General features: G+C 39.5%; 1 pseudogene; it reads left to right on the top strand.

The window, feature by feature from the left end:
- The first annotated feature begins 19,963 nt into the window (after positions 1 to 19,963).
- Positions 19,964 to 20,966, top strand: LOC148126315 (uncharacterized; annotated as a pseudogene).
- Positions 20,967 to 22,759: the final 1,793 nt, after the last annotated feature.

Here is a 22,759-nt window from a genome sequence, read left to right as displayed (position 1 = left end):
CAGTTAAAAGGAAGAAGCAGCTGCAATCTCACATCACTCTGAGAAGCACAGAGCCGGAGACAGAAGCCTGAAGATGATGAATGAGACTTCATCGAAACGTTGCCTAGATACTTGAATCTTACGCGGGAGAAAACCCGAACAACCAAAGATCCACATACAAATACCAGAACCTCAGAAAACAAATATTGCACCTCTACGGGGAGGAAACCCACCATCTGACCAGGACTTATGAAAAACTTGAAGTCCAAAGAGCCTCCATTTTATGTGACCTTGCATTCCTATGCAACTGCCGAGATCAAAATTTAATTCCCACAAGCTTCCAATTGAAATTCCACACCAACACAGCAGCCACCAAACGCATCCTAAAAAGAACAGAACTGGCCCTAATTAGAAATGAACTTCACACAAAAAGGTTTCTCCTAGACCAAATCAACAAAGATCTCTCACACTCCACCTCAGACTCAGCAACAAGATTCACCCCCTACTTTGGGACAAATCCAACAACTCACTGTCTGGAGAGCCGAAACACAGACCACCCTCAAGACAGACACGCACACCAACAAACTCAGGAAACTACAACAATGCCAGAAACCAACTCCTCCCCCCACAGCCACACATGAAACAAACAGTGCACAACATCTCAGACAAGATCCTCACTGAAGCTGAAACCAAGGTCCTTTCAAAGGATTCAACTTTGCTGTCGCTCCCAAACACATCCCCACAGAAACCATCATATGCGGAGTTGAAACCAGCCTGACCAAAACCAACCCTGACGATGCTAACAAAATCAGACTCGAGATCACCAACATCCTCTGCACTAGCAAACCACCCAAAAGCAACTTATCCAAAGAAGAACAAACTGCACTACTTAACCTGAAAGAAGACACCAGCATAATAATCCTACCAGCAGACAAGGGCAATGCGACAGTGGTTATGAACACATCTGACTACCAAACCAAGTTAACCAACCTACTCCAAGACCCCACATACAAACCCCTAAAGACAGACCCCACCACCTACCTAGAAAAAACTACCAAATCCAAAATAAAAGCCTCCCCATCAGTGAAGAAATCCAGCAAAGAATCATACCCAGAGAGAAATCATCCAGATGCCCCAAGCTTTACGGTCTCCCAAGATACACAAAGAAGGAACCCCACTCAGACCAATAGTCAGCTCCATAGGCTCACCTCTACAAAACCTGGCCAAATTTCTCGCCAAACAACTACAACCCTATGCAGAATCCATCAACTCACACGTAAGAAACTCATTCCAGTTCATCGAGATCATAAAGAAACAAAACTTACAACCTAGCGACCTACTAGTAAGCTTCGATGTCATATCCTCTTCACCCAAGTGCCAATAAAAAGAAGCCTTGACAGCCATCCAAAACAAATACAACCCCCCAAGCAAAACCTAGATCTGACCAACCACTGCCTATCCAATACATACTTCACCTACAATGGACAAAAATACAAACAAATAGAAGGAGCACCCATGGGATCACCCCTCTCACCTGTCATCGCAAACCTCTACATGGAACACTTTGAAACACAAGCTCTAGAAAAATACGACCACAAACCCAAACTCTGGCTCAGATACGTAGATGACACCTTCATAATCTGGCCACACGGAAAGAAAACTGAACAACTTCCTCACACACCTCAACAGCCTACACCCCAAAATACAATTCACCATGGAAACAGAAGCCAACAATCAACTTCCCTTCCTAGATGTCTTGGTATACAAAAGATCCAATGGCTCCCTAGGACACACCATCTACCAGAAGAAAACACATACAAACCGCTATCTACATGCACTCTCACACCACCACCCAGCACAGATCAATTCCGTAGCCAAGACACTCATCTCCAGAACAAAATGCTTAGCCGATGAACAACACCAAAAACCCGAACTACACACTCTCACCAACGTACTTACAGCCAATGGATTCCAAAGACACAAAATTACCCACCTAATCCAAAAGAAACCCCAACCAAAATCCAAGACAGAGAACAAGAAAACGGCAAAGCCCTCCTCCCATATATAAAAGGCACTACAGACAAAATCAGCAAGATCCTCCAAAAACACAACATCAAAACAGCATTCTGCACAAACAGAAAAATATCCACCATCCTAAGAAACCCCAAAGACAAAATCGAATTAGAAAACCAAGGAATATACGAAATCCCCTGCACTGCCTGCCCTACCACATACATTGGACAAACTAACAGAAGAATAAGTGCACGCATTGAAGAACATAAGAACTCAATCAAAAAAGAAGAAATGACCTCTTCCCTGGTCCAACACCTCAAAGCCACAGGACATGAAATTGATTTTAAAAATACCAGAACTATCGCCAAAACCGAACACTTCAACAGCAGAATAATCAGAGAAGCCATAGAGATAGAAAACGCCCACACAGCATGAACAAACGAGATGACACCTCCCGCCTTCCAGCCATTTGGAAACCCGCCCTCATGAACAGACGAGTACCTAACATGAAGAAGGACACCAGACCCACACCCATGAGAGCCACACAAGATGCCACCACCACACTTCCATGTAGAAAACAGACTCACACCCACTCAGAAGATGAGACACGACCATGGACCAGAAGCTGCACTGCAGCTGCATCACTACCCACTTCAAACCCCTCCGAGCCATACATTAAGCAAACCGACACCCACTATGAAGATGCAGCACGACCACGAACTAGAAGCCAAACAGCAAGATCACAGCTCACCAACTCAAATCCCCCAGCAACTAAGACTAACCTGAGCACAACCAAGCCCCCACCTGAACAGAACATGCCTCCAACCAATCAGAACACGGCCAACCTCCCAACCAATCAGAACACAGCCAAACCCCTACCAATGAGAACACACCCCACCCAATCAGAACACAGCCAAGCCCCCACCCAATCAAGTCCCACCCCACTAGCAGTTAAAAGGAAGAAGCAGCTGCAATCTCACATCACTCTGAGAAGCACAGAGCCGGAGACAGAAGCCTGAAGATGATGAATGAGACTTCATCGAAACGTTGCCTAGATACTTGAATCTTACGCGGGAGAAAACCCGAACAACCAAAGATCCACATACAAATACCCGCGAGAACCTCAGAAAACATATATATATATATGTATGTATGTATGTATGTATAATTCAGCTTTGTTCGGGTATTTTCCCACGTCATTGTAGTTGTGCTTTTAAAGTTGTAGCGACGTTTCAGCAGAATCTCATCTCCCACCATCAGGCTTCTGTTTTCTCCCATATATAAAAGGCACTACAGACAAAATTAGCAAGATCCTCCAAAAACACAACATCAAAACAGCATTCTGCACAAACAGAAAAATATCCACCATCCTAAGAAACCCCAAAGACAAAATCGAATTAGAAAACCAAGGAGTATACGAAATCCCCTGCACTGCCTGCCCTACCACATACATTGGACAAACTAACAGAAGAATAAGTGCACGCATTGAAGAACATAAGAACTCAATCAAAAAAGAAGAAACGACCTCTTCCCTGGTCCAACACCTCAAAGCCACAGGACATGAGATTGATTTTGAAAATACCAGAACTATCGCCAAAACCGAACACTTCAACAGCAGAATAATCAGAGAAGCCATAGAGATAGAAAAACGCCCACACAGCATGAACAAACGAGATGACACCTCCCGCCTTCCAGCCATTTGGAAACCCGCCCTCATGAACAGACAAGTACCTAACATGAAGAAGGACACCAGACCCACACCCATGAGAGCCACACAAGATGCCACCACCACACTTCCATGTAGAAAACAGACTCACACCCACTCAGAAGATGAGACACGACCATGGACCAGAAGCTGCACTGCAGCTGCATCACTACCCTTCATACCCCTCTGAGCCATACATGAAGCAAACCGACACCCACTATGAAGATGCAGCACGACCACGAACTAGAAGCCAAACAGCAAGATCACAACTCACCAGCTCAAATCCCCAGCAACTAAGACTAACCTGAGCACAACCAAGCCCCCACCTGAACAGAACACGCCTCCAACCAATCAGAACACGGCTAACCCCCAACCAATCAGAACACAGCCAAACCCCTACCAATGAGAACACCCCCCACCCAATCAGAACAGAGCCAAGCCCCCACCCAATCAAGTCCCACCCCACTGGCAGTTAAAGGAGGAAGCAGCTGCAATCTCACATTACTCTGAGAAGCACAGAGCCGGAGACAGAAGCCTGAAGATGATGAATGAGACTTCATCAAAACGTTGCCTAGATACTTGAATCTTACGCGGGAGAAAACCCAACAACCAAAGATCCACATATAAATACCCATGAGAACCTCAGAAAACATATATATATATATATATATATTTCTTTTTAAGAATGTAGTGTCTATTTTAAGAATGTACCAAGCAGAATTCGATTGGAAGTTATGTATTATATTGAATGCTATAATTTTAAAGCTATACATTGAAGCTTAAAGAAGAGCTTGAATGGATAAAATTAAAGGATATAAAGGTGTCATACTCTAATTGGTAACTACAGGGAAAAATTTGCTTAAAAAGAAAAGATAATATGAAATTGTAACAGGACAGACAAAAGTATAAATATAATGATTTGAATTGAGATAATCAAAACAAAGTTGAGAAAATTGGAAGAGGGGAAAAACTGTGTAGAAAATAGAAAATGGTAATAAGATATAGAATAGAATATAAAAATGAGCATGAAATTGAGTTTTGTGTCTGTATGAAGAAGTGATAACCTGGGACCATGCTATTTTCAAAAAAGATGTTTTATTTGTATTATGTTTTTGTGAAAACCCAAATACAATTTTCAAAAAAAAACCAAACATACATGCATACATGAAGCTATAATTAATAACTAAACAATGTATTTTATTAAACAACACTTGAACTAATACGTACAGGACCATCAAATATTTTTGGTATTGGATAGTTATGGTTAATAATTTGCCAACTGGTAATATTTTGAACTGTCAGGGTAAAAAAGCTAGCACAGAAATCAGTGGTGGGATTCAAAAAATTTTTACTATCAGTTCTGTGGCCATGGCTTGGTGGATGTGGCAGGGGAAAGATACTGTAAAATTTCCAGTCAGAGGTGGTATTTGCTGGTTCTCCAAACTACACAAAATTTCTGCTACCAGAACTGGTCAGAACCTGCTGAATACTACCTCTGACAGAAACCTTAAGAAGGTAGCACCATAAAGGGCAAGACAAAGTTCTTAAGAGGTTCATAATTTATGGGAAATCCAATACTTTCTGTTCAAGAAAGAAGGATGAAGAGTGAATTAATGTGATAATTCCTACCAACAAAATTAAATGAAAGGATTACAAATATTTACAGTCTACAAGTTAACAAAGATTTTAATACTGAGTGCCAAAAAGCTAACACTTGGACTACAATGGTCAACAATTCAGATTGAGTGTAAGAACACAAATAAATTAAGCAAATTTAGAAGAAAGAAGTAAGAGTTTTGGGCTGAGATTGAATATTTTGGGTGGAGTCACCTATGCAATTATAGAAAGAAAAAAATATGGATCAGTTATGAACAGCAAAAGGCAAAATATGTACCCGTCTCACCTTGCTGGATTGTGGATGGAAAAGTCACCCTTATGCCTACATAGCAACCAGTTTAAAATATGTTTCCTTCTTGTGTTTCTCCAAGTTTGTCTCATTAATCTGCCATAACAGCAGCAGCTGCCATAATATTGTGGTAGTGCAGTGTGTTTGTCTCACACGCAAGTTCAGAACTGAGCAGAAATAATTTGAAACTTTTTTTTTTCCTCCCTGAGCTATTCATTTCACTGATTAAAAACAAGCACACACAGCTTGGGTGTGTTTTAACTATGGACTCAGTAATTGTGCCTGCTGTCATTTCAGGTAGAAGGGGGAACTAGTAAACTCTTGTCAATTTCATCCAAATATCAAACAGGTTAAATGGGTAGACAGGCAAAGGACCTGTCACTGGATTTACCATTTATCTGAGGATGGGTAAAAGGAAGAGGATGGGGGTGGGTGGGGGGAGAATCAGCATTTAAATGATCCACTGGCAATAAGGTTTAAATAGACTTTAAATTCCCCCCCCCCCCACCAAAAAAGTATACAAAATAATAAACCAGAGCAGAGGGCTATTTCATCATTGTGTGGTTGAAAACTAGTAGGAACAGAAGGCTATAATTACACCATATGGATAACTAGATTTAATGAATTATACTAATGAATCTAAAGATATAATGAATTATATTCTTTCAGAAAATTAATGATTCAGTGAATCAAACTCAGGGAATGTCCTTTCTGGAAAAAAGGCACTCAGTACAGCACCTAAAACAGAGGGACAGGCACTCCAAGGTTGGAGGCTTTCCCACCATAGTCCAGACTAGAGTGGAGGCAGAGGTGGGATTCTCCCAGTTCGGACTGGTTTGGGCAAACCCCTGATCTGAACCAGTTTGCTCCGATGAGCATGTGGGCCTGCCCGCCCACCCCTGCTCTTTCCTGTGCTTTATTTCATTGTTTTAGAGCACAGCTGATTTGTGCGGCAGAGTGGTTTGCCATGCCTCAGCTGTTTTATTCACAGGGGCTGTAATTGAAGGTAAGCATTAGAGATGAAAATGGGCATTTTTAAATGCAGAGTGTGCACATGAGCACGCGAAGCACACGCTTACTGAACCAGATGTTACACCGATTGAATCACACCACTGAGTGGAGGCATTTCCCTACAACATAATGAAACACAATTGAACAAACTCTTCATCATCTCTCAGAAAATGGGAGCCAGTCATTTTGAGGTGAAACAGAAAAACACATTTGGCAGTTGTGTCCCCGACACCTGGGTGGTGGATGGAAAGCATGCATTCCTATCTTGCAGAAATGGAGAGGGGAAGAGTTGGGCTTTCATTAGAACAATCAGGAAGGCAGAACAGCTCAGAGGAAAAAGGAAGAGCTGCTTAGCTGGCCAGTATCTCAATTCTATGACTTGACTGGATTGGGGTAGGAAGGGCGTTACCAAAATAAAGGAAATCAAACCCAAAGGGTCACTTCAGAATTCAGGAAATAATCAGCCAGAGTTTAGATTGGAAACTGGACTATGGGAGGGAAGAAAGAAGAACACAACAAACATAAAACCTAGAGTGATTCTTCTCCCTCCCCCAATCTCTTTGGGTTTAAAATAGGATGGTTTAATGATTAGACCTTGAATAGGATGGTCCTACGGTGAATTCTTCCATTTTACAAATGTAATCAAAGGATTAATTAAAGGAGTATTAAGAGAGTTCTTTGGGGATACAGATTGCATGCAGAATTTATCTTATATACCTTAGGAAGTGTCTTGGGCAAGTTTTAATAATGTCTTCTCCCTGCGCCTTGGGTAAGCTGGAATATACAACTTTAAACTGCATGCTATTTTTATCTCAAATATGTGAGAGACTCCTAAGAAACATTATAAAATAACATTGGAAAAAGCTTTGCTGCTCTATACAAATGATAATTACTATTTCCTCAGCACCCGAGAGTCTATGCCTGAGAGATGCTGCCTCGTTAATCTGGCTGTAAGAAGCAGAGAGCTTTTAGGATTTGCTCATGCTTTTTGATACTTTTCATGATTTCAGGCTTCCTTCCTTGCATTCTAGACAAGGAACAGTTAACCTAAGGAATTTATATACTAATAAAACTCTCATTGTGACCTTTAACTGGGCAAAATAGTGCTTTATAGGCCAACAATTTCTGAACCAAGGTACATACCTCAAATGGACTAACTTACAGAATTTCTCCAAAAATCAGAATCCATGAAACCTGAAGGAAAGAAATATGAGGAAATTGTGGCAGCTTCAGTGCTACTTAGTTGCTGCTACAATCACAAGATCTTCATTTTCAACATTCCATGACAGTTTCCCAGCCAGCCTCAAAATCCCTTATTTGGTTCCCCTCATCCCCTTACCTGTCTGATGGAAAAGCAAGGGAAGGGAAAGTAACTCCTGTGGATTCTTTCTGGCTGATACCAAACCATGCACTGTCCTAAGTGTCTTTACCAATTTATGCACTCTCTGTAGCCCTTCCTTGAACTACATTGCATCTCTTGCTCATCCTCACACACACTCCTCCACCCATACCTCACCTGCTTGCCTTCTTTGACCCATGTAACATGTCTTGGGCAACCCCCCTGTGTGCCTTCTTGGCCTACATGGCACCTCCTCCATGCTCCAATCCATCCTTCCAGATCTGCACCAACTCATGCTCATCTTCTCTTCTCCATGTGGCACCTCTTTCTCAATACCTCCACATCCTCTCCAATACACATTTGCCCCATTCCTCATGTTCTTATGAAGCACCACTTGGCTACACCCCCACATAGTTCCTGACTCACACCATCCCCTACCTACCACTTCTGACTGGTGTGGCACCTCTCACACATACCTGCAATCCCCATGCATTCTTTTTTTTTAACCTGGTTTGTCTCTCCTGATTCCCTACTTGACTTTTCCAGCAACTCTTACACACCCTGATGCACTGTTCACACACCCTGATGAAACATCCCATGCACTGTTCTTGACTGCACATTCCCCTGTTTACGCTACCCAACCTGAATAGACTGTCTAGTGCACTCCTAGTCTCCATTTCCAACCTCTTCCATTCACCCATTCACTGATTCAGAGGAAGGGAGGGAGAGAGGGAGAAGGAAGGAAAGAAGATTTATTTCTGATGCTCCTGCTAGTTTTTCACATGGACACTCAATAGGAAAATCAGCAGTAAGCCTGAAGTCACTCCCGTTGCTTTTTGACTGCCCAGTGGTCATTCTGTTTTTCATGTTTAGCTATAAATTTATCTGAAACGATGACCTAATGGGGCCATGGATTGCCTAGCAAGCATTTAAAAGCTCTGATTATTAGTATTTATTAGAAAGATAGTTAAGGGTATAAACAAGAATTCCAGCAAGTATCTTATTTTGAATGTGACTCCAGCTATAACAATTTAAGGTAACAAAGCTCTTGTCCATTTCCACATGCTTAGGTCTTTTGTGACAGTTCAGCTCTTTTGTGAAGGCAGGAAAGTCTGTCTCTGCTCCTATTTTGATAACCACTGTTCCCTTTATCAGTGTGAGAAGTAACTCTCACTTGTCAGGTGGACTAATAGAATTTCCCTTCATTCCATATCGCTGTGAATTATGGAAGTGAACTATCACATATTTTTTTCAGTGTACATTTTGCCACAGGAACAAAATGGCACTCTTTCACTCGACAGAAAGTGCTAACGTTGTTAAAGCAGAAAATAAGTTTCAACAGCCTTCCATTTTCTCTTCCATAAAAATCAGAGAGTTACTGAGAAAGGTGTTTTGTTTTCCCTCAGATTAAAAGCTTTTGTCAAAAAAACTACCTCCTTTTCTGAAGAAGCACTGCAGGGAATATTATATTGTGTCACATCAGGAAGTTGAGAATGCTAAGAAATGAGAAAAGACTGGAAATGATTTATCCAATTTTATTCCTACTCAGCCTCACACCTAATTGAGAAACTGAGCAGAGTTCATTTGCAAGGATATGCAGATGGTGGGTGATGCATGTTTCATTCGGAGGTATCAATGTATTGATGAACAATTATGCATTCAGGAAGTTAATGCATGGTGGTGGCAAATGAATTTCTACATCTATTAGGCAAAGCATAACCTATATATAAGGTAAGCATAGCAATGGTAAATAAATTTATGTTACTCTGGAAGCCATCTGTAGCACTGTGAGGGGCAAAATAAAAGCATGTAACATTCTGTGATAGCTGTTTTACATTGCTGATCAGGACTACAGAGATTGCCATTTTTCCCATGTTCAAATGCAGATCCAAATAATGTTTTTACTCTTGAATGATGGGTACATGTTTCTATAAGTGAATATATAAAAAATATAAGACAAACATGTAAAATACTAATATGATTCAGGAAATACATAACAAAAAAAGAAGTAAAAACTGGGATAATCGTGACAGTGGTACAAACAATTTGGAAGTTCCTATTCAAGCCATACATCAGACAATATATTATAGCTCTGTGAATCTTCCAAGGGATATTATATTTTGAAACTCTGAAGGAAACACTCTCTTGAAGGTAATGCATGAAGCAATGCATCCTTCACTCAGAAGATTTAGAAGATGTTTCTTCAATGAATCTTCAGGAAGTAGACTGAAAGTAGTCTTTCATCTAGCAATGACCAAACACAAAGTAGTTCTGTTAAGTAGAGATTGAGCTGCAAATAACTAGCAATTGAAAAAAATGAGTAGCACCTGGCTGACATTCAGCACACATTGAATAGGTTTAGTGGATTCACTGATGATTGATGCCACTCCTGCAATTGTTACTGAACTAATCCCAAAGCTGCTAATTGGAGGGAATGTTAAGAAGAGTGTTAAGAGTGTTAAGAGACACTATTGGCCTGAAATGGATCAGGGTCAGTTGAACTGCTTGATCAAGGGATTGACTATGACCTTTAAAGCCTTTAATGATATAAGTCTAGGCCAGTATGTGAAACTGGTGGCCCGCAGGCTGGATGCATCACATGCAGGCCACATCCATCCCAGCTCCACAAAGGGGGAAAAGTCACAAAAGTCATGTGATGGCAACATGACTCCGCAAGTTTGACATCCGTGGTCTAGGCCAGGGGTCCCCAACCTTGGCAATTTTAAGACTTGTGGACTTCAACTCCATGTCCTACTTATGCTGGCAAAGAGGGCTTACTTGATCCTGTCAAAGTACTCTGACTTTTGGGACCCATAAGAAGAGCCTTCTTTGCTGCAGCACCCATCCTTTGGAAAAGATAGTTAAAATGGCACGTACATCTCAAAGTTAATGCTGAGCTTGAGCCATTTCTGGCTATCTAGGCAGCTTCCTTACTTGTTTTCACATACCACCATACAAAATCTAGTAAATTTGGGTGTTATGCAGGGGTGGGATTCTACTGGTTCTGTCCGGTTCTATAGAACCCCTTGTTAACTTTCTAAGCAGTTCAGAGAACCGGTAGTTAGAAGCAATCTCCTTTTGTTTTTTTCCACCCTTATTACATTCTTGCCAGTATGCCTAGACTCAGTCTCTGCAGCTTCTGAAGCTTGGCTTTCTTAAAGGGGAAGGGTTGTTTTAAGATTTTTATGCTGCTGATGGGAGAAAATACTTCCCTGGACAATCAGCGCTTTGAAGAAATAATTGAATAATGAAGCAAAGCTTTTAGTGACAGGGAACCAAGATGAATGACATTCAGCAAGGCTTCTTGGCTAGCTAGAAAGACTGAGATTCAGACATGCGTTTACATGCCCTTTCTGATTTTTGGTCTAAAACTGGTTTTTGGTGAAGGTTAATTCTGTGCTTGGTGATGTTTAATCCTGTGTTTATTGATGGGTTAATTTTCCTTATTCAGTTTCAATAAGCAACAGCTATTGTTATGATTTAATTATTTGTATTGTGTTTGAATTTTTTCTTGCCTCATGGTTTCTTTTTCTTTCTGGGGAGGTGGGTCTTCCTCACTGCTTTAGTACTGTCTGGCACTGTATACTTCCAAGAGGCAGGATGCAAGCTTGGCACTGATTTTTTGTATTGCCTTTCTGGGGGACATGTGAGTTTCCTTAAATCTGGATGGTTTCCTTAGGATATCTTGTGAGGTGAGTGACTCCAGCTTTTAGTGGTGCAAATGGATCTAAGGATTGCTTTACCTGTGTGTGCTTTTTCTGGAGAGTTTAAATGACCTTTCTGCTAAAGGGTTTCACTTTTTGAGCAAGAGTTGGATGCTTGATAGTTATCACTGCATTTTAACTATTTTCATTCCTCAAGGTACTCTGGCACCCTGCCTGATTTGTAACTCTGGCTTGCAGGTATTTTTAATCTAATTTAGGGCAGCTTTTTTGCAAGCAGAGAAGTTTTTTGTATTTTTGTACAGGTAATCCTTGACTTATAACAGTTCATTTAGTGACCATTCAAAGTTACAATGGCACTGAAAAAAGTGACTTATGACCATTTTTCACACTTATGACTGTTGCAGCATCCCCACTGTCATGAGAGGCCAGGGAGGAGAAGCACCCCTTGACATAAGTGATGTTGTGTTAGCCATGCCCACCCAGTCACATGACCACCAAGCCACACCCACCAACTAAGCCACACCCACAGAACCGGTTGTTAAAAAACCTGAATCCCACCCCCGGTGTTATGTCATACTGTTTGTCAGAATAAGTGTTGTAGTAGTTATTTTATCTCCACTGCCTGTAATGCTTCTCACATTTAACTGTGAATCTGACTTTCTAGAAATTGTGTCCTGAAGACATGCAGAACTTATCTGATATTATAAGAATGAATGCCTGATAATGTACACAATTTTGGCATGGCAGATAGGCAGAAAAAGTTATATATATATATATATGGATCTTTGGTTGTTCGGGTTTTCTCCCGCGTAAGATTCAAAGTATCTAGGCAACGTTTCGATGAAGTCTCATTCACCATCATCAGGCCTCTGTCTTCAGCTCTTGCTTCTCAGAGTGATGTGAGATTGCAGCTGCTTCTTCCTTCCAACTGCCAGTGGGGTGGGACTTGATTGGGTGGGGGCTTGGCTGTGTTCTGATTGGGTGGGGGTGTCTTCTCATTGGTAGGGGGCTTGGCTGTGTTTTGATTGGTTGGGGGTTGGTCGTGTTCTGATTGGCTGGATTTCCTGCTGCCCGGCTTCGAGTTCGTGGTCGCGCTGCATCTCCATAGTGGGTGTCAGCCTGCTTCATGTATGGCTCGGAGGGGTTTGAAGTGGGCAGTGATGCAGCTGCAGTGTAGCTTCTGGTCCATGGTCGTGTCTCATCTTCTGAGTGGGTGTGAGTCTGTTTTCTACATGGAAGTGTGGTGGTGGCATCTTGTGTGGCTCTCATGGGTGTGGGTCTGGTGTCATTCTTCATGTTAGGTACTCGTCTGTTCATGAGGGCGGGTTTCCAAATGGCTGGAAGGCGGGAGGTGTCATCTCGTTTGTTCATGCTGTGTGGGCGTTTTTCTATTTCTATGGCTTCTCTGATTATTCTGCTGTTGAAGTGTTCGGTTTTGGCGATAGTTCTGGTATTTTTAAAGTCAATTTCATGTCCTGTGGCTTTGAGGTGTTGGACCAGGGAAGAGGTCGTTTTTTCTTTTTTGATTGAGTTCTTATGTTCTTCAATGCGTGCATTTATTCTTCTGTTAGTTTGTCCAATGTATGTGGCAGGGCAGGCAGTGCAGGGAATTTCGTATACTCCTTGGTTTTCTAATTCGATTTTGTCTTTGGGGTTTCTTAGGATGGTGGATATTTTTCTGTTTGTGCAGAATGCTGTTTTAATGTTGTGTTTTTGGAGAATCTTGCTGATTTTGTCTGCAGTGCCTTTTATATATGGGAGGAGGGCTTTGCCCTTTTCTTGTTCTCTGTCTTGGATTTTGGTTGGGGTTTCTTTTTGGATTAGGTGGGTAATTTTGTGTCTTTGGAATCCATTTGCTGTAAGTACGTTGGTGAGAGTGTTTAGTTCGGTTTTTTGGTGTTGTTCATTGGCTAAGCATTTTGTTCTGGAGATGAGTGTCTTGGCTACGGAATTGATCTGTGCTGGGTGGTGGTGTGAAAGTGCATGTAGATAGCGGTTTGTATGTGTTTTCTTCTGGTAGATGGTGTGTCCTAGGGAGCCATTGGATCTTTTGTATACCAAGACATCTAGGAAGGGAAGTTGATTGTTGGCTTCTGTTTCCATGGTGAATTGTATTTTGGGGTGTAGGCTGTTGAGGTGTGTGAGGAAGTTGTTCAGTTTTTCTTTCCCGTGTGGCCAGATTATGAAGGTGTCATCTACGTATCTGAGCCAGAGTTTGGGTTTGTGGTCGTATTTTTCTAGAGCTTGTGTTTCAAAGTGTTCCATGTAGAGGTTTGCGATGACAGGTGAGAGGGGTGATCCCATGGGTGCTCCTTCTCTGGCTCAGATACGTAGATGACACCTTCATAATCTGGCCACGTGGGAAAGAAAAACTGAACAACTTCCTCACACACCTCAATAGCCTACACCCCAAAATACAATTCACCATGGAAACAGAAGCCAACAACCAACTTCCCTTCCTAGATATCTTGGTATACAAAAGATCCAATGGCTCCCTAGGACACACCATCTACCAGAAGAAAACACATACTAACCGCTATCTACATGCACTCTCACACCACCACCCAGCACAGATCAATTCCGTAGCCAAGACACTCATCTCCAGAACAAAATGCTTAGCCAATGAACAACACCAAAAAAACGAACTACACACTCTCACCAACGTACTTGCAGCCAATGGATTCCAAAGAAAGAAGATTACCCACCTAATCCAAAAAGAAACCCCAACCAAAATCCAAGACAGAGAACAAGAAAACGGCAAAGCCCTCCTCCCATATATAAAAGGCACTACAGACAAAATTAGCAAGATCCTCCAAAAACACAACATCAAAACAGCATTCTGCACAAACAGAAAAATATCCACCATCCTAAGAAACCCCAAAGACAAAATCGAATTAGAAAACCAAGGAGTATATGAAATCCCCTGCACTGCCTGCCCTACCACATACATTGGACAAACTAACAGAAGAATAAGTGCACGCATTGAAGAACATAAGAACTCAATCAAAAAAAGAAGAAGAAACGACCTCTTCCCTGGTCCAACACCTCAAAGCCACAGGACATGAAATTGATTTTAAAAATACCAGAACTATCGCCAAAACCGAACACTTCAACAGCAGAATAATCAGAGAAGCCATAGAGATAGAAAATGCCCACACAGCATGAACAAACAAGATGACACCTCCCGCCTTCCAGCCATTTGGAAACCCACCCTCATGAACAGACGAGTACCTAACATGAAGAAGGACACCAGACCCACACCCATGAGAGCCACACAAGATGCCACCACCACACTTCCATGTAGAAAACAGACTCCCACCCACTCAGAAGATGAGACACGACCATGGACCAGAAGCTGCACTGCAGCTGCATCACTGCCCACTTCAAACCCTCCGAGCCATACATGAAGCAGGCTGACACCCACTATGAAGATGCAGAAGGACCACGAACTCGAAGCCAAACAGCAAGATCACAACTCACCAGCCAAATCCCCAGCAACTAAGACTAACCTGAGCACAACCAAGCCCCCACCTGAACAGAACACGCCCAACCAATCAGAACACGGCTAACCCCAACCAATCAGAAAGCCAAACCCCTACCAATGAGAACACACCCCACCCAATCAGAACACAGCCAAGCCCCCACCCAATCAAGTCCCACCCCACTGGCAGTTGGAAGGAGAAGCAGCTGCAATCTCACATTACTCTGAGAAGCACAGAGCCGAAGACAGAAGCCTAAAGATGATGAATGAGACTTCATCGAAACGCTTGCCTAGATACTTTGAATCTTACGCGGGAGAAAACCGAACAACCAAAGATCCACATACAAATACCATGAGAACCTCAGAAAACAAATATATATATGTGTGTGTGTGTGTGTGTGTGTGTGTGTGTGTATATATGTATATGCATACACACACACACACACACACATATATACATACACACACACATTTTATACATATAAATTTGCACACCAGACAGGAAAGCTTATTCCACTTAGAACCAAAAATGCCTCTATCTTACTTTGCATATTAAAACAAATTTTTGTCACATAGCATTATTTGGCTAATTTTACTTCAGAACAGATATTGAATGAAGACACCATCACATCAATAATAACATTTTTAAAAGTTTGACCTTACTTTCTTTCTGTTAATAATCTCCTAATTATGTTTAGAAATCTATGTATATCAATGCTGTACATGTTGGGAGTCCCAAGCTTATACTGTATCCATTTTCCTCCCAACATATATATTTTTTATTTTGTCAAGAAATTATAAGATAACAGGTATAAGTTTAAACATAGTTATGAATACATGAAATGGATACATATAAGAAAAATAAAAAGAAACAATAGGACAGGGATGGTAGGTACGTTGGTGCAATTATGCATGCCCTCTACAGACCTCTTAAGAAAGGGGTGAGGTCAATAGTAGACAGGCTAAGGTTAAAGTTTTTTGGGAAAAAAACCACAGTCAGGTAGAGTATTCCAGACATTGACTACTCTGTTGCTGAAGTCGTATTTCCTGCAATCAATTTGAAGAAGAAGCAATCAACCTGAAGAAGAAGCAGATCTTCTTCAGAAGTTCTTGTAATAATTAATTCAGCAATATGTTGGATTTTTGTTTAAATTAATTCAATTGCATATACACCATTCTTGCTGTTTAGTGTAGAAAAGAGGGGTATAAAATAACTGAAATGGTTTTTTTTAAAGACACCTTTTTCTCACACTTTAAAAATAAACTTTTTAAATGTGAACCAAAATATATTTGAATATTATAAATATATTCTTCCTTTAAAAAAGAATGCAATGTGCATTTTAGTACAAACATTAGAGTTGTGGAGAGAAGAAAGTAAAGACAAAGTCTGACTAAAGACAGATTTATTTGTGTAGCACAAAAGAATATTTTTCCTCAAACAATTTAGAGGGTAGGATTTAAATATTGAAATATTAATATAACCTCAAAACTTTATCCTTAACTACAGTCGTGTACCTTACAATTTGAAAGGCACTATAATTTATCCATCTGAAAATATTAATCAACAATATTTTTGTTGTAACTATGAATTATATGAGTTATACAACTAATGCACAGAAGACTGCCTTTTTAAACATTTACTGCAGTTTTAAATTTGAAAGGCTTCCCAGGGTAGCTTTTATAATTTAATATCTGAACACTCCAAAATACTGGAGCACTTTCTGTCTTGTAAGATTATCGAATTCATCTAAATAAAATGCACCCTATCTTAATCCTTGTTAATTTGAAGAGAAAATACAACAAACACCTCCACTGAAGACCAAGCAATAGCCAAATAATTTTGAGTATATGGAAATATACTTAATTTATATTCTCCCAAATTATTATATGAACCAAAATGTGACTATGGGACATTTAGACTTTTTTATTCTATTTTATGGTATGTTATATGTTATGATATGTGGTTACAACAATAAATTTACTTCTTTTTACACTTTTTTTCAGAATACTGAGGCGCCCTTCTCCATTGAAATATGCAAAAATTGCATATATCCTTTGAAGTAATACATTGAAATGTAGTTTAGGAAGCTTGCTTGAGAGATACATATTAAAATATTACAATGTCTAAAAATGCATACGCATACATTAAAATGTATATGTATTTTCTTATGGATTTCAAAAAGGAAATGTGAAAATGAAATGTAGAAACGTAATAAAACAAAATAAGGCTGTGGAAAAATAAGAAGTGGATGAAATTAAATTGATGGATTGAACTGCTCCTAAAATAGTCAGAATAAAATGGATAATCTGAAAGGAAAAGAGAGAATAGAATCCTTTATGTAAATTGGATTATTTTTTTAAAAAAAGAAAGAGAATTCACTAGAGCATTTTGTGTAGCTTAAGGACAGAAATACTATTCAGTGATCAAAATCAAACCTGCATACAGTTTAATGTATAAAATAATCAGCAATATTTTCCCATTTTAATTTATATTGTAACAGTAGTCAAGTACTCTTTACACATTCATGTTCAATGTCATTTTTAAAATGTATTTCTTTTTCCTTATGACTAGCAGATGCTTGATGAAATGCCTGATGATTTTGCTACATACACTTTTAACAACTCCAAATATATTATATGGCAACATAACCTTGATAGCTCAAGCAGAGTGACTTAAAAATGATCAACTGAGAATATTTGAAAGTTTACAGCATGAGATCCTATCCATGGCATATTGTATCTGGCAACTTTTATAGTATCTCATGTTTATAGCTTGCTGAATTTCATTATTAAAAACTTTGTTAAGATATGCCAAATAGGTATGCTTTCCTTCTAGGCAGAAGCCAGTATGTGGCTTCCTGTGACAGGAAAGATGTAGCTTTCTCTTTACAAAGGCCCTGGGAAAAACTTGGGAAATTGCACCTATTAAAAATTCCTCACATTTTCTCTGCTTTCCATAATAAACACAAGACTTACACAATCCAATTAGCTACTTCATTTTTAGTTTTCAGCTTCTCTTGACCATTTTCTTCCGTTTTTCTAAGTGATAAGCCTTTATTAAACTTAAATAATAGGTATATTAATTTTTTGGAGTAGTTTCCCAGTAGATCCCATTTTTTTCTTTGATGGTTTTTCTTCCATGTACTTTAGAAATTTTAATACAGAGAGCGATACATGCATGGTATGTTTGTGTGTGTTTGCATGTATGTGTCTATGTACGTGCATATACATAAACATGCAAACACATATCACAAAGGTGTGTGTTTTTTCTTCAAAATGGCAATTGTACTGTTTTTCTTTCAGGAAGAAAAGGAAAATGTTTCATTTCTCATCCGAGAAGCTTCATCAGTTCTGATGGCAAGAGGATAGTTTCTGATAGGATGGTGTGTGTGTGTGTGTGTGTGTGTGTGTGTGTGTGTGTAAGGATTATATTTCTTTGCATTCATCTGGTTGTTAGCGTTCTCTGAGAGCTGTTGACCAGATGACTGCAAAGAAATACAATTCTTCCATCTCACCACTAACATTAACCCTAAGCCCCCCCCTTCCATCAAAATTTATTCTTCCATTCCCCAATTGTAATTATTATTATTATTATTATTATTATTATTATTATTGTTGTTGTTGTTGTTGTTGTTGTTGTTGTTGTAGTAGTAGCAACATTATTATCCAAGAACAAAATGGACCAACTGGAAATAACTACTGAAATGATAAGTAACAGAGTGAAAAAAGTCAAAAACTGGACTTTGCTTGGCATGGATCAAATACCTAAGCAGCCTGCACAAAAAAAATAACTGACCAATTCAATGAAATGTTGCAGACAGGAAACATCAGTGAATGGCTAACAGCTGGGAAAACCTACTTGATACAGAAAGATCCAGCAAAAAGGGCAAAACCTGCAAATTACAGGCCAATAATGTGTCTGCCAACCATGTTCAAGCTGCTGACTGGCATCAAAGCTGACAGGATCCAGGACTACCTAGAACCAAATAACAACTTGCCAATAGAGCAGAAAGGAAACAAATGAAGAAACAGAGGCACAAAAGATCAGTTCTTGATTGACAAAATGATTCCAGAGAACTGCAAAATCCAATAAATAAATAAATAAATAAATAAATCTGCATACAACTTGGACTGACTACAAGAAAGCATTTGATTCACGACCGCACAGCTGGATCATTAAGTACCTGGATCTCATCGGAATATGCAATTGCATTGGCACTTTCATTGCAAATGTAATGAAGCACTGGGAAACAGAACTGTTCATTGGAAGTGAAAGCTACAGATTGGTCAACATCAAAAGAGGGATTTTCCAGGATGTTTCTTTGTCACCTCTGCTGTTCATCATTGCCATGACCCCCTGTTAACAATTTTACAGAAAACTAACCTGGGTTATCAAACTGCTAAAAATTCACAGAAAGTCTCTCAACTGCTGTACATGGATGATCTGAAGTTATACAGAAAATTGGAAATTGAAATTCCGTCACTGACCAATACAGTTTGAATTTTCAGCACTGACATCAGCATGGAGTTCAGCCTGGACAAATGAGTCACAGTGGCACTGAAGAAAGGAAAAATCATAGAAAGTGTTGGAATCAAAATGCCCAATGGACCAGCCATCAAGTGCCACCAACCTGAAGCCTACAAATACCTGGGCATACTGCAGCTGGAAAATATTAAGCATGGGCAAGTGAAAAATGTGGTCAGCAAAGAATACACACAAAGGGTCAGAAGAATTCTAAAAACCAAACTGAATGGCGGTAACACCATCAAGGCTATAAATACCTGGCCCATACCTGTCCTCAGATATACTGCTGGGATCGTAAACTGGACACAGGCAGAGCAGGACAGCCTGGATAGGAAAACAAGAAAACTAATGACCATACACTATGCACTGCACCCACGTAATGGTGTTGACAGGTTATATTTTCCCAGAAAAGCAGGTGGCAGAGGACTTTTGCAAGTGAAGCAAACAGTCAAAAAAGAAAAGCATGCTCTGGCAGATTATGTGAAAGACAGTGTTGAACCAGCTTTGATGGAGGTCAACAATAGGAAGCTGCTCAAAGTGCAGCAAATCAAGAATCAATACAGGAAAACAGCGATGCAAACTCAGGCTGACAGCTGGTAACAAAGCAGTGCATGGACAGTTCCTTGAAAAGATCCAAGGAAAAGTAGATAAGGAAAAGACCTGGTTATGGCTGACCAACGGAACACTGAAGAAAGAGACAGAAGGCCTAATTCCTGCAGCCCAAGAACAAGCCATCAGAATGAATGCAATCAAAACCAGAATAGAAAAATCTGCTGATGATCCCAAATGAAGACTCTGCAAAGAAGAGGATGAAACCACTGGTCATATACTGAGCTGTTGCAAGGCAATCGCTCAGACTGACTACAAACACTGTCATAACACAGTCGTTCAGATGGTCCACTGGAACTTGCGTCACAACTACCATCTGCCTGTAGCAAAGAATTGGTGGGATCATAAGCCTGAAAAAGTAGTCAAAAATGAGCATGTGGGACTTCCGAATACAGACTGACAAAGTTTTGGAACACAATACCCCAGATATCACGATTGTGGAGAAGAAAGAAGTGTGGATCATTGACATTGTCATACCTGGTGACAGAAGAATTGACAAGAAACAACTTGTAAAATCACCTGATATCAGGACTTGAAAATCAAACTGCAGAGACTGTGGCATAAAGCAGTGCAGGTGGTTCCAGTGGTAATCGGCACACTGGGTGCTGGGCCTAAAGACCTAGGCAAGTAATTGAAAACAATTGGTGCTGACAAAATCACCATTGCTCAGCTGCAGAAGGCCACCTTACTGGGATCTGCTCGTATAACCCGCTGACACATTACGCAGTCCTAAATGCTCTGGAAGTGTTCCACTCGTGATTTGTGTTATCTTGTTTGCTGTGTACATTGTCACTAATAATAATAATAATAATAATAATAATAATAATAATAATAATAATAATAATGGGGGCATTATCTTCCAGGTGTTTATTAAACTCTTGCTTTCACTGCCCAACTGTATTTGATAAATTTTATTTGCTAAGTTACAAATATTGGATAATGGGCTGCATTTCATAAGTTTTACTTGCTATGTTTACTTGCTAACAGCAACAATTAGGTTTTGTTTTTTGTTTTGCACTAGAGATAAAGCAGAAAATGAGCCAAACATTTAATAAAGCTGATAAGCATGAGTTACAAAATTTTACTTTTAGATTTTTTTATTTTCAAACAGTTATAAGAATAGTGATCTTTATTTTTCTGGTATAAGTAACCTAAAGTTTAATGTCAATTTCTCAAAGATATTAAGATGGATATTATCCCAAATTCCATGTTCCAAAATATTTTCAAAGTAGTTTTCAGTCCATGCCCAGAAAATCCAATGAAAGAAGAGGAATGGGATGTAAACTGTAAATAAAAATTAGACAAGACTCATTATAGAAGACTTAACTTACTTTCATGATTAAAATCAAAGGCCAAAAGTTAAGGAAAATATTAAATATTAAATTACTAAAAATAAATAAAACAAAAGCTTTAGTATTATAATGTAGTACAGAGTAATGAAAGCAACATAACAAAGGAAGATTGGAGAAAATAATTTGAATTAAGATTAGCCATATGATCTTATAAAGTAAAAATTATGTGCCACATTTTTATTGCAATAGTGATTAGCAGAACATGACAACATTCCTGGAAATCTTCAGCAAAACTCTGAAGGTAAAAAGTGGAATGCTCTTGATTTCTGCCCAGCCAGGATAAGCTGATAGGAAGTAGACACCTAAGTGCTATATGCCAAGTATCATAAAGGGAGCAATAGAATAAAATGTGAACAACTGTTTCAGTATTTGTCTCTGAGCAAATACAGAAGTTCTGTGAATAATAGATATTGTTAAATATTTCTTCTGTCAATATAGAAGCAATGGAATTAAACTTGCATAGCATGAGAATTTTTTATATGTGACAAATGTGATATTATGTGCATTTTATTGAGAGCCCAAAGGACTATATTTTGAAAAGGCTGATATGTTTTGAAAATGAAGTAATCCAACAAAGAAAGCATTCACACTACCTTGGTAAATTCCAACTTTTATTGTTGGCTGCAGACCAACCAAACATGAGTGTCACTAGCTGTCTGTCTAACAAAGATGATGTCCAAATTGTAAGATGATCTAAACTCTGTCAAGGACCTTGGAGTACTCATCTCTAATGGTCTAAGTGCAAGAGCCCACTGTAACTATATAGCCAAAAAGGCATTAAGAGTTGTTAACCTAATCCTATGTAGCTTTTTCTCGAGTAATATCACACTACTAACTAGAGCATACAAAACATTTGCTAGACCAATACTTGAATACAGCTCATGAGTCTGGAACCCGCATTACGTATCCGATATTAATACAGTTGAGAAAGTCCAGAAATATTTCACAAGAAGAGTTCTAAATTCTAGACCTAGAAAACCTAGAACTACACCGTCTTTGGTCCGATCTAAGTATAGTGTATAAAATTATACATTGCAATGTCCTGTCAATGAATACTTCAGCTTCAACCATAACAATATAAGAGCACACAATAGATACAAACTCAAGGTTAATCGCACCAAACTTGATTGCAGGAAATACGACTTCAGCAACAGACTGGTCAGTGTCTGGAATA

The sequence above is a fragment of the Pseudonaja textilis genome, chromosome 3 (genome assembly GCF_049901715.1).
Source record: "Pseudonaja textilis isolate UNSWEBS1 chromosome 3, rPseTex1.2, whole genome shotgun sequence".
NCBI classification, from domain to species: Eukaryota; Metazoa; Chordata; class Lepidosauria; order Squamata; family Elapidae; genus Pseudonaja; species Pseudonaja textilis.
Note: the sequence above shows the minus strand (reverse complement) of the source record. Positions and strands in the feature narration are given on the sequence as shown.